The 13,450-nt window shown below is 47.8% G+C and overlaps 1 protein-coding gene and 1 pseudogene across 1 annotated transcript in view; both read left to right on the top strand.

Annotated features, from left to right (window-relative positions):
• MED1 (mediator complex subunit 1) overlaps nt 1-13,450 on the top strand; it is a 360,443-nt gene that overhangs the window by 14,616 nt on the left and 332,377 nt on the right. The gene's annotated exons all lie outside the window — the stretch shown is intronic.
• On the top strand, nt 2,689-2,807 carry LOC141114744 (5S ribosomal RNA; annotated as a pseudogene).

Genomic DNA, 13,450 nt, shown 5'->3' with positions numbered 1-13,450 from the left:
CTCCAGCCAGCAGGCAGACCTCCAGTAAGTTTGGGGGGTTTTTGCTTCCTCCAGAGACCCCCACCTGGGCTGAACTCTTCCCCTCTTCATGAGGCTGAGTATAAGGGAGAACTGAAAACGATTGGCAATGCCGTTTTCTTTCACCGCCCCTACGTGGGTCGGCTTCCAGGTCTCCTCCACGCCATCCCTCCCTCACTAGCTGGTCCCAAACGTCGGATCGGAGGCCCGTGCTTGCGCGGGAAAACTAATTTGGAAAAGAGAAAGGAGGGGGGCGCGATGTGAGGTGGGGGCGAGGCTTAGCGCGGCGTTGGCATCCTCCAACGCAGGAGTGTGTGTTTTGTTTTTTTTTTTGTTTGTTTGTTTGTTTTTTAAAAAGTAAAACTCCATTTGTGCTGGCTGCAAAATTGTCGGAGAGACATGAAAGCAAAAGGAGCATGAAAGGTTTTGGTGAAAGGTTCCTGCTTAACGTATTTACTGTTTGCGTTTGCATGAGGCTAAGCATTAATAGCAGCGGCAGTGGCTGGACTATCGCTCAAGCAGTGGATGCGATTTCTTCTGTTAGTACCTCTGCTTTGTGCATTGGTCTAGGGTCAGCAGGATGGTTAAAACGCCCCCAAAATAGAGCTAAAAGGGTCCCCCTCAAGCTCTGGAAAGCCTACTCATCTCTACAAATGGCATCCTCCCCTGAGAGAGAGTGGCTGGTTAGAGTGAGCATCGGGGCCATGAGAAGTTTGCAACTGTTTTCAACACTGCAGCCCCTGTGTATTTTACCAAAAGATCTTTTTTTTCCCTCAGCCATGATGGGTTTAAAAAAAAAAAAAAAAGTTTAGCGAGTGCGTACTCTGCTTTCCGGGGTTATACCGGGATGATGCCCGCAGCTGCAGGCATCATCCCGGTACCGCTGTTTAGAGCCAGCGATCGGCTATCCGAATATAACAACCGATGCGGCTAAAAGGCGCTCGGCTGTTATACCGGAGGAGCGGGAGGGGACGTTCGCGCCCCCCCCCGTCACTCTTACCGGGCCTCCCGTGCCATCGGCTGCCTCCGGCGGCTGGGGGCGGGCTGGAACAAAGCTGTGGGTGGCTTCGTTCCAGCTTTCTAATTGTAAACGCAGAAGCGACGTCATGACGTCACTTCCCGTTTACTCGGCTGCCAATGGCGCCGGTTTTAAAAAGATACACAGTATTCAGAATCGCCGTTTTCGGCGATCTGAATATTGTGAAGTGCAAAGGAGGGATCTTTTAGACCCCCCGATCCCTCCAGAAAGAGTACCTGTCACCACCTATTACTGTCACAAGGGATGTTTACATTCCTTGTGACAGCAATAAAAGTGATCAAAAAAAATTTTTTTTTTAAACACAATGTATAAAAATAAATTAAAATATATAAGAAAAAAAATTTTTTTTAAAGGGTCCCCATCTCCGCGAACTCGCGCAGCAAAGAAAACGCATACGGAAGTCGCGCCTGCATATGTAAACAGTGTTCAAATCACACATGTGAGGTATCGCTGCGATCGTCAGAGCGAGAGCAATAATTCTATCACTAGACCTCCTCTGTAACTCTAACCTGGTAACCGTAAATAAATTTAAAGCGTCACCTATGGAAATTCTTAGGTACCGTAGTTTGTTGCCATTCCACGAGTGCAGTTATAAAGCGTGACATGTTTGGTATCTATTTACTCGGCGTAACATCATCTTTCACATTATACAAAAAATTGGGGTAACTTTACTGTTTGGAATTTTTTAAATTCATGAAAGTGTCCCTTTTCCCAAAAATTTGCGTTTAAAACACCGCTGCACAAATACCGTGTGATATAAAATATTGCAACAATCGCCATTTTATTCTCTAGATTCTCTGCTAAAAAATATATATAATGTTTTAAGTAATTTTCTAGCAAAAAATACGTATTTTAACTTGTAAACACCAAATTTCAAAAATAGGCTTAGTCATGAAAGGGTTAATCGCACAGGTTCCCTTCCATTGCCCAGGACCCTCAAACTGAGGAACTAGGGGTGGGAGAAAACGAATCCCCTCAGGGGACTGTGGTGAGGCTGATGACTCCTCTTCTGAGGTGTCAAATGTGGGAGAATCAGCTGGTTTCAATCTTAAGATTGTTGGTGCAATTTCTGAAGGGTCCGCTCCACATTTATGCTCCCTTAACTGAGTATTTGGGTTCGCTAAAGCCTCTTCAAACTGTGCATGCCTTTTCCTGTCAGTTTATTGTTGAAAAAAGCTTTTTTTGTATCTGAGAGGATCTCCCAGATAAACATTATTTTTCCTCCTAAAAAAGTTTTTTACACTTTATCCTATGGTGGAGGAAATTTACTAAGTAGAGTATACCAGCAGTAAACGCTGCTATATCCTCTGAATGAGAGCTTTTGTTCGGCAGACAATGCTCAAATGCTTAGGCATCCAATGGATAAAAAGTTGGAATTCCTGTTAAAAAACAAAACAAAAAAAAAACACTTTTTTTTTTCTCTGGCAGATTGAGCAGCCTGCGCTGACAATAATTGCTTAATCGTTGTGAGGCTAGTTTAACAGGTGTTCAAGGTATCCTGCTCAGCAGGCCCAGGATCTGGCAGCTTTATGTTTGCAATAATTGCTTTGTGAGTTTCTATTGTAGAACCTCCACAAGTTCCTCATGCAGATGCTTGCTTATAAACTAGCCAAACGCACAACTGCTGAGATGCCTATGGCCACATCACCCTGAAAGCGCCCAATCTTGTCTGATCTCGGAGGTTAAGCAAGGTCAGGCCTGGTTAGTACCTGTATGGGAGACTGCCTGGGAATACCAGGTGCTATACACGGTGCTGTGCACATTGTTGCTAACACAAACAGCTAAACGCATTAGTGTGGGAACACACGTCAGCGGAAGATAAACTTCCTTTCACCATGGCTAGTCTTCCTTTTGCGGTGAAATAGCTATTTGAGGATGTTTGGATAATTCATCCAAAGAAATTCTAGTGGGAAAAGTACCCCCTTTTGCCATTTAAGTAAAGGCGTAAAAATTTCTTAAAGCTCCTTCTTTTGTGCCAGGGGCATCAGCCTCCAGGCAGTCACGATGGCTTTCGCCGTTAGGTTCAAAAGGTAATCCTCAGAATTAACCCCAGGGACAAAAGAGGTCTTGGGGGAGGAGACCTACAAGATACTGAAGCTTTCTTATGAGGAGGAGCCCCGCTCTCTCATATTTCTCCTGGTGTGTATCCAGGGGTTGGCACCCCAGGAAATATATCATAGGTAGGATCCTTGAGTTCCTACAGATGGGATTAGAAATGAAGCTGGCCTTGAGCACTATCAAGGGCCAGGTGTCGGCCTTATCAGTGTTTTTTTAACAACCACTTGCTTCACACTCTCTGGTTCATAACCTTATTCAGGGGTTAACGCGGATTAATCCCCCAGTTAAGTCACCCCTGAACCCTTGGGACTTAAATTTAGTCCTGTCGGCTTTACAAAAACAGCCTTTTGAACTTATTTAAGATATTCTCTTGATCCTCTTGATGAGGAAAATAGTTTTCTTGGTTGCCATATCTTCTGCAAGAAGAGTATCAGAGTTGGCTGCTCTTTCCTGTAAAGAGCCATATTTGATTATTCATAAGGATAAGGTTGTATTGAGGCCTCATCCTAATTTTCTACCGAAGGTAGTGTCAAGTTTTCATTTAAACCAGGATATTGTTCTGCCTTCATTTTTTCCAGAACCTCGTTCTGTGGAAGAAAAATCACTACATTCTCTTGATGTGGTGAGAGCGGTCAAGGTCTATTTAAAAGCGACTGCTCAGATGCGTAAAACAGATGTTTTGTTTATGTTGCCAGACGGTCCTAAAAGAGGACAGGCGTCATCGAAATCTACCATTTCTAAAGCGATTCTTCAAGTGATTGTTCAAGCTTATGGTTTAAAGGACAAAATTCCTCCTTTTCATATAAAAGCGCACTCCACCAGGGCTGTTAGTGCTTCTTGGGCAGTGCATCACCAATCCTCCATGGCTCAGATCTGCAAAGCCGCAACTCGGTCTTCAATCCATACATTTGCCAGATTCTATCAAGTAGATGTAAAAGGTCGTGAGGCTATCGCCTTTGGGCGCAGTGTATTGCAGGCTGAAGTATAAGTCCTCTAGTCTCTTGGTGCCCTACTTTTGTTGTGTCTCCCTCCCTTCAGTTGGCATTGCTATGGGACATCCCACTTAGTAACTACTATGGCTCTGTGTCCCCTGATGTATGAAAAGAAAATAGGGTTTTTAAAACGGCTTACCTGTAAAATCCTTTTCTTTGATGTACATCAGGGGACACAGAGGACCCTCCCTTCTTGGTATACACATGTATTGCTTTGCTACAAAACTGAGGTACTCCCAGTAGTGGGAGGGGTTAAATAGGGAGTGCACTTTTTGTCTTAGGGCGTGCCAGTGTCCATCACCTGAAGGTGGCCTATAACCCACTTAGTAACTACTATGGCTGTGTGTCTCTTGATGTACTTCAAAGAAAAGGATTTTACAGGTAAGCTTTTTTAAAAATCCTATTTTTCAATTACCTCATCGGTCAAAATAGTTGGAGGTATGCCAATGGGTTGTCATCTAACACATCCACTTTGATACCAGGTGCTCCAGTAAATGGGAATCTTGGGGGCGCTACGTGATCCTTACCACAGTCAATAGAGCACCAAGTTCGCACATCGCTGTTGTCAGTCGCAGCGTCGTCGCTGAAATCACTTTCTGTGTCTGATGATGAACTTCTCTATCACTCAATTCTGCAAGTGATTCTGTATCGCTATCGCTGTTTTCCAGCACGTCATAACCGCTTTTGAGGTAGAGGCGCGCTTTTTTTGATGCCATGGTCGTTTTGCAGTTTCCAGGCAGAAAGTACAGTAAAATTGCAGGCAAGGGCACTGGACAAAGCACTGGGGGGCAAACTGAGGTCAATTTATTAGATACAGTAATGTAATCCAATAATATTACAATGTATGGTGTGTATTGTGACTTAAACATTTTGAATATGGCGCCGGTTCCACACCCATGCGTCGCGGTGCTCGCAGGGAAGGGAAGCCGGAACACACAGAGGATCGAGCAGAATATTCGGCCGCCGTACACAGCGGGAGTACATTGCGGGATCCCGGGGACAAGGTAAGTAACCTCTTCCAGGATCCAGCGATGCAATCCCAAGTGTGGCTCGGGGTTACCGCTAATGGTTCTGAACTCTCACCCTGAGCCACACTCGGGAATACCGCCAAGGGGGTTAAGTGGTTTAACTGACTTCATTTGCAGACAGAAGTTCAACCCTTAGATCAGGGGTAGGCAACTTTTTGTGCACAGTGTGCCGAAAAATGTTTTCAAAGAAATTGAGCGTGCCGATTTTATAACAAAAAATGTCAACTTCACACTCTCAATCACAAAAAGGATTTTTTATAAAGTGAATGCTGTAAACTACTTGAGTAATGGTGAGAAATTAACATCCCGCGCTCACGCCTCAGATCAGCCCCAATTCATGCACCTTCACACCTCAGATCACTGTACCTCCTGCCCATGTGTCCCACCGCTGTACCCCCCTGCTCATGTGTCCCACCACTGTAACCCCCTGCGCATCTGCCCCACCACTGTAACCCCCTTTCTCATCTACCCCACCACTGTAACCCCGTGCGCATCTGCCCCACCACTGTAACCTCGTGCGCATCTGCCCCACCACTTTAACCCCCTGCTCTTCTGTCCCACCACTGTAATCCCCTGCTCTTCTGTCCCATCACTGTACCCCCTGCCCCACCAATGTACCCCCTTTCTCATCTGCCCCACCACTCTACTACCCTACACATGTGCCCCACCACTCTACCCTGCACATGTGCCCCACCACTCTACTACCCTGCACATGTGCCCCACCACTCTACTACCCTGCACATGTGCCCCACCACTCTACTACCCTGCACATGTGCCCCACCACTCTACTACCCTGCACATGTGCCCCACCACTCTACTACCCTGCACATGTGCCCCACCACTGTACCCCATTTCTCATCTGCCCCACTGCTGTACCACCTTGCTCTTCTGCCCCACTGCTGTACCCCCTTTCTCATCTGCCCCACTGCTGTAACCCCCTGCTCTTCTGTCCCACCACTGTAACCCCCCTGTGCATCCCCCCCTTCAATGTACCCCTTTTCTCATCTGCCCCACCACTGTACCTCCCTGCACATCTGCTCCACCGCCGTATCCCTATGCTCTTCTGTCTCACTACTGAATCACCTTCTCATCTGTCCTAACATTGAACCCATCTGCTCATCTGCCCCACCACTGTAACCCGCTTTCTCATCTACCCCACCAATGCACCTCCTGCACATCTGTTTCACCCTGTTTCCCCTACACTCCTGCCCCACCACTATAACCCCTTGCTCATCTGTTCCACCAATATACCTCCTTTCTTTATCGTACATCACGGGTCACAGAGCACCATAATAATGACTATCTGGGTTATATGCTACCTTTAGGTGATTGGACACTGGCAACCAATAGTAAGAAGGTTCCTCCCATATAACCCCTCCCATACAGGAAGTACCTTTTAGTTTTTTGCCAGTGTCTTGAAGGTGATGGCCCGGCTGTGGAAGCTCTTCAAATTTTCTTCAATAAACGTCCCAGTGAGGATGTTATATCGGATCCATTCAGATGGCATAAAAAAGCTAAAGTGGATGGTACCCGAGCCTTGGTTCAAGAACGAGGTTTTGCTTGTAATGTGTCCTTTAAGGCGCTGGACCCTTGTTATATGGTATCCCTGGTCTTCACTTGCCCAAGGGAACCAGAAGGGTGCTTTACAGGTCCAGGGGTGTTGACCCCTTAAAAAGGACCCGGTCCTTGAAGGTCCTCAGTGGCACTACCCGCTATGATGGGGGAAGATAGGGCCTGTATCAGGCCCTGCAGCGAGGACCAGTGAGTACTCCCTATGGGAGGCCTAACAATACTACTGTTGTTGTTGAACATGAAATGTCTTAGTGTATGCCTTGTGTCTCACTGCAAACTGTTGTAGCAGAGGTTACAGAGAAGCTGACAGATGCAGCTTATGCGGGTGTCTCCCGCACGTGGCGGCGTGTGCGCAGGGGCGTGCGCGCACGGTGCTCGTCCGAGGGTGACGGTTGCCGTGTGTATCGCGGCATGCCTGTGTGTGTGTGCATGCTGCGCGGGGTGCGCGTGCGTCACTGGGCGGCGCGTGAGTATAGAGGGAGGTCACGCACCTGCATGTTCAATGCTGCTTGTCAGTTAAGCTCATAGAAGCCTAGTGTGCGGTGGGACACAGAGGTCTGGGCGTAAGTGTGGACATTTGCAACAGGTTGAAGGCTGGTAAAGGCTGTGGTAGCGGCTGTACGCTGGATCCAGCCATATAACTCGGAGGGAGTGCCTTTTTTTTTTTTCCCCTCAAAAACTTGTAAGCAATGTCTTCCAGGAAACGAGGTACGGGGAGCAGGGCAAGTCCAGGGGTTAAAGGGACTCCTTCAAAGACAGGAGATCAATCTGAGGTTACTGCAGCATCAGTCTCTCCTGAAAGACCTGTGGCATTTGGCCTGGCTGAGCCATTGCAGTGTCAGGCGTGGTGGCCACTACCAATATCCCTGCATCAGCCTATGTTACTAAGGATGATTTAGCATCAGCCCTAGCTGGCCTTGAAGGCAAGATAGCGGGTATAATTGCTACAGTAACACAGGGAGGGAAGAAACGTCATAGATCTCCCTCTCCCTGAGCCTGGTCCCAGTGGTGAATCACTTGAGCACCAGGATTCTTTTGGCATGGGTCCCTGTGATTTGGATCCAGAATGGGCAGAGGCTTTGGAGGAGGAGGCCATTAAAGACCAGGAGGAGGGAGAGGCTGAAGAGTCCTCGGCTGGAGATTCAGGTTGTGAAGAACCAATTTCGGCCTCTCAATCCCGAAAATTGTTTATCCAGTCCTTGGCTGAGATGGTGAGAGCTGGATTTAAATTGGCTCCGGTGCAGGGACCAGGACCCTCCTGTTCTACATTAGGATCCTTGCATCCTCAATAGGGGTGCAACGGATCAAAAAACTCACGGTTCGGATCGTTCCTCCTATCAGGAGTCACGGTTTGGATCATTTTCGGATCAACAAAAAAAATCTCCCCCACTGTAATATCCACAATCTCCCCTACTGTAATAATATATTGGCAGAGTATTGGCAGGGCATTGCAGGGCATTGTGGAGTATTGGCAGGGCATTACAGAGTATTGGCAGGACATTGCAGAGAGGAACCGGCGTCATAACGCCGATTTGTTACAAGTGATCGCTCCGTCATTTGACGGAGTGATCACGTGGTAAACGGCCGACGGGTGTACTAAGATGGCCGCCGCTCCGGAGCTAGGCCGAAGCCGCGGCCTTTCCTATGGCCGAGGCCACAGATGCTCCGTGGATCGCGGGTGTCCCAATCCGCGGAGGTTGATCCGTACGGATCACGGATCAATGACGATCCGTTGCACCCCTAGTCCTCAACCAGGTTCCCAGCCGTAGTCTGACCTGCCCAGTGGATAATGCCCAGGGATTTAAGGATCTGGCAGATAAAAATTTGGAATCCTTACTAAAAGCTTCCTTTGCGGTAGCTGGGTTAGCAGTACAACCGGCAGTTGCCGCTATCGGTATTTGTCAGGCGTTGAAGGACCGTTTTAAAAAATTGGTCAGGAACCTGCCTGTTCAAGAGGAAGTTTCTGACAAACTGTCAGAACTTCCTCGCGCTTTATGTTTTGCGGTAGACGCATTAAAGGACTCGATCCAGCAGATGTCTAGTTTTGAGCTACTCTCAATCCATATGCGCAGAGTACTGTGGTTGAAGAATTGGTCGGCTGAGATGCCATGCAAGAGGCTACTCGCGGCTTTTCCTTTTTCAAGGTGAGCGTCAATTTGGGGAAGATTTGGATAAATATATCCAAAAAATCTCAGGAGGGAAAAATTCCTTACTTCCGGTTAAAAGGAGTAAGCAGCCTTCCTTTAAGATTCCCAGCGCTCCTGGGCCAAGTGCCTCTTCCCCTAAGGTATCGACGGCCTCAGCCACCTACCTTTAAGAAGCCTCAAGGTCAAAAAAGACCCTGGACCCAGAAACCAGCCAAGGCCAATTCCAAGTCTTCCTTGTGAAGGGGCGCCCCCACTCTTGCGGGTGGGGGGCAGACTGCGGTGGTTCGCAGATGCTTGGGGAAAATTGGTTCAGGAGAGGTGGGTTATTTCCACCATATCTCAGAGTTACAAAATAGAGTTTCGGGATTTTCCCCCAACTCGATATTTGGTATCCAGAGTCCCATCAGACCCGGGGAAAAAGAGGGGCCTATTCCTCGCTTTAGAACAGCTGGAAAGGCCGAAGGTAATTATCGAAGTTCCATAAAAAGAAAGATTCAAAGGGTTCTACTCTAACCTATTTACAGTACCGAAGCCGAACGGAGAGGTAAGGCCCATCTTGGACCTCAAATCCCTCAATTCCTTTCTAAACGTCCGAACCTTCCGGATGGAGTCGATTTGTTTAGTAATCGCATCCTTGAGAAAAAGATTTTTTGGCGCCCATAGACGTCAAAGACGCATACCTACGTATACCGATTTTCGGTCCACATCAAAGATTCCTGCGATTTGCAGTAGAAGGGTATCCTTTCCAATTTGTGGCACTTCCATTCGGTCTAGCCACGGCCCCTCGGGTATTCACAAAAGTTCTGGCCTCAGTGTTGGCATTCCTAAGGTCCTGGAAGATCTCGGTGGTAGGATATCTGGACGACCTTCTGTTAAGGGACCAGGCTTACTCCACCTTAGTAGAAAACATTACGACTACGGTCCGCTTCCTAAGGTTCCTATGCTGGATTCTAAATATGGACAAGTCGGCCCTTCATCCAGCTCAGGTCTTAACATATCTGGGTCTGATCTTGGACACAACCCAAGAAAGGGTAACTCTACCTCCCTTAAAGGTCAACTCTATAGTGGAGCTGGTTCGGAAGGTCAAGGGGGTAGAACGTCTTTTGATTCGTCTGTGCATGAGGCTGTTGGGCAAGATGGTGTCATCCTTCAGCGCAGTTCCCTATGCGCAGTTTCACTCCAGGATGTTCCAGAGAGCTATCCTGGAAGCTTGGGACAAGACCGTTCAAACTTTGGATAATCCCATGTCTCTACCCCTACAGGTAAAAAGGGAACTCTTTGGGTGGGCAAAAACCAGCACCTTGAACGGTGGAAAATCCTTTTCACCAATATCCTGGAAAGTAGTAACTACAGACGCCAGTCGTCTAGGCTGGGGAGCAGTCCTGGAAGAGGCTTCCGTCCAGGGTTTATGGTCCCAGGTAGAGAAGACCTTGCCCATCAATCTGCTGGAAATTCAGGCAGCTCGCTTGGCTCTCCTATTTTGGACGTCCAGACTGCGGGGGTTTCCTGTCCGAATCCAGTCCGACAACTCCACGGTGGTGGCATACATCAACCACCAAGGGGGCACCCCGGAGTTGGGAGGCCCAAAGAGAGGTAAATCACATATTAACTTGGGCAGAGAGACATGTGCCGTTTCTGTCGGCAGTCTTTATTCCAGGGGTGGACAATTGGTGGGCAGACTACCTAAGTCGCCAGCAGCTACTACCGGGGGAATGGTCTCTTCACCCCGAAGTTTTCCTTCAGATCTGCCAGCGCTGGGGGATGCCAGATGTGGATCTTCTGGCATCCAGATTCAATGTCAAGGTAGACAGGTTTGTATCCAGGACTAGGGATCCCCTCGCTGTCGGGAAAAGATGCATTGGTGGTTCCCTGGGACCGGTATTCTCTGATTTATGCTTTTCCTCCGATCCAGATGCTATCGCATCTGTTGCGCAGGATACAGGAGGAGCAGATTGCAGTGATCCTGGTGGCCCCGGAGGTCCTGGTACTCAGAGATTGTGAGGATGGCGGTGGAGGACCCGCTGTGTCTCCCATACCGTCCAAATCTGTTATCTCAAGGTCCCATATATCATCCTTCTTTACGGTCGCTGAATTTGATGGCATGGCTATTGAGACCAGGGTGCTGAAGGACCGTGGTATCAGAGGTTCAGTCTTATCTACTCTGATAAATGCTAGAAAGCCAGTTTCTAGAAGTATTTACCATAGGGTCTGGAAATCATACATTTCCTGGTGCGAGAAGAATATCTTAGGGAACCATTAAAGGGCAAATTTCGTCCTTATCAGTTTTTTTTCCAGAGGCCAATTGCATCTCATTCTTTAGTGCGAACCTTCGTCAAGGGGGTACTGCACTTAAAACCTCCGGTTAAGCCTCCCTTATGCCCCTGGGACTTGAACTTGGTGCTATCAGCCCTACAGGTTCAACCCTTTGAACCGATTAGGCATATTCCTTTAATTCTGTTGACCAGGAAATAGTTTTTTTCTGGTAGCCATAACTTCGGCTAGAAGGGTGTCTGAATTGGCCGCCCTTTCATGTAAAAAACCTTTTATATTTTTACATCAGGACAAGGTGGTGATGCGCCCCACCGTCCAGATTTTTTACCTAAGGTGGTTTCCAAATTTAATTTGAATCAGGATATCATTTTGCCTTCCTTATTTCCCAATCCTTAGACTAAAGAGGAAAAGTCGCTTCACTCACTGGATGTGGTGAGAGCAGTCAAGGTTTACTTAAGCATGTCGGCTCCTTTTTGGAAAACCGATTCCCTTATTGTTCTGCCAGAGGGTCCTAAGAGGGGGGAGGCAGCAACTAGTTCTACTATCTCTAAGTGAATTCGCCAACTCATTATCCAGGCTTATGCGTTGAAACGCAGGGTTCCACCTCGATATTTCAAAGCTTACTCTACTAGAGGAGTTAGTACATAGTGGGCAGTGCGCCAACAGGTGTCTATGGCTCAGGTTTGCAAAGCGGCCACTTGGTCTTCAGTTCATACGTTCATCAGGTTTTACCAACTGGACGTTAGATCTCAAAAAGAGACTATTTTTGGCCACAGCGTGCTGCGAGCGGCTTTATAAGTCCTGGGCCTGAAGGGGATTTAAGAATACTTTGCCCTTCCCTCAAATGCATTGCTTTAAGACATCCCAGATAGTCATTATTATGGTGCTCTGTGTCCCGTGATGTACGATAAAGAAAAATGGATTTTTAAAACAGCTTACCTGTAAAATCCTTTTCTTGGAGTACATCACGGGACACAGAGGTCCCTCCCTTCTTTTTTGGGATCTTCATTGCTTGCTACAAAACTAAAGGTACTTCCTGTATGGGAGGGGTTATATGGGAGGAACCTTCTTACTATTTTTTTGCCAGTGTCCAATCACCTAAAGGTAGCATATAACCCAGATAGTCATTATTATGGTGCTCTGTACTCCAAGAAAAGGATTTTACAGGTATGCTGTTTTAAAAATCCATTTTTCACATCTGCCCCACTGCTCTACGCCCCTGCTTTTCTGTTCCATCCCCAAACCCCCTTCTCATCTGGTCCAACACTGAACCCCCTTGCTCATCTGCCCGCCCCATCACTATACCCCCCCCTTCTTTTCTGTCCCACTGCTGAATCCCCTTCTCATCTCTTCCCCCACTATACATCCCTGCACATCTGCCCCACTGCTGTACCCTCCTCCTCCTCTTCTGTCCCACCTCTGAACCCCTCCTTGTCATTTTCCATACCGCTGTACCCTTCTGCTCATTTTCCCCACCGCTGTACCCTTATGCTCATCTGCTCCACTGCCGTACCTTCTTCTCAACTATGATATGCAGAGTGGTGAAAGGAAGCAGAGATGAGACACATCTACCTGTCCTGGCACACTCATCCTGCTGATCAAACTCTCGCATCCTGCCCACGTACTTGTATGTGATGGAATGGATGCGCAATGATGAGCTCAGGTCAGGGGCATTTTCTGAAAGCAGTGGGCCTGTGTGCAGGATCATAAGTTGGGGCCCCCCCAGCTCAGGAAAAGTGCAGCGCTCTGCGCCGCAGCAAAAGTTGGTTGTGATTTTCATTGCGCTGAATACTGGCTGTGGCTTAAAGGGACTCAGAGTGCAGGGGTTCAGTAGTAATTGACGCAAAGGTTCAGGAATAATTTCAACAAAGTTCCCAGAAGCTCAACAGTAATTCCACAACCTGTTACCTGATTGTGGTTTTCTCAATCAGTCAGTGAAATATTTTCTTTCTGAGATTGGTAGTGGCAACCAAGCGAGTCATCTTCCTCCAGATGGTGGACGGGGCTAGCAGGACTGTGATTGGCTTTAGCATTGGCCAGTGACAGTCCTCCTCCTCCTGGAAACAGGAACTGCCCCCCCCCCCCCCCCCAAGCAGAACTGCACCCAATCTCTTCTCCATCACAAAAGTTGATGATTGCAGCTACAGCAAAGTTAGAGAACCAAACAATGTTTCCCATCTTTTACAGTGTGTGGGGACACAGTGCCTCCCTCCCAGGTGTGGCATAGGAAATTCTGAAATTGGAATGCATTAGTGTCTCACTGACACTTCCCTGCGCTGCTCTGCTGATGGGGGAGGGAGTGGAGTGCCATAGGTTGCCTACCCA

Source organism: Aquarana catesbeiana, linkage group LG12 (assembly GCF_042186555.1).
Source record: "Aquarana catesbeiana isolate 2022-GZ linkage group LG12, ASM4218655v1, whole genome shotgun sequence".
NCBI classification, from domain to species: Eukaryota; Metazoa; Chordata; class Amphibia; order Anura; family Ranidae; genus Aquarana; species Aquarana catesbeiana.
The sequence above is the reverse complement of the archived record's forward strand: the minus strand, read 5'-3'. Positions and strand labels throughout refer to the sequence as shown.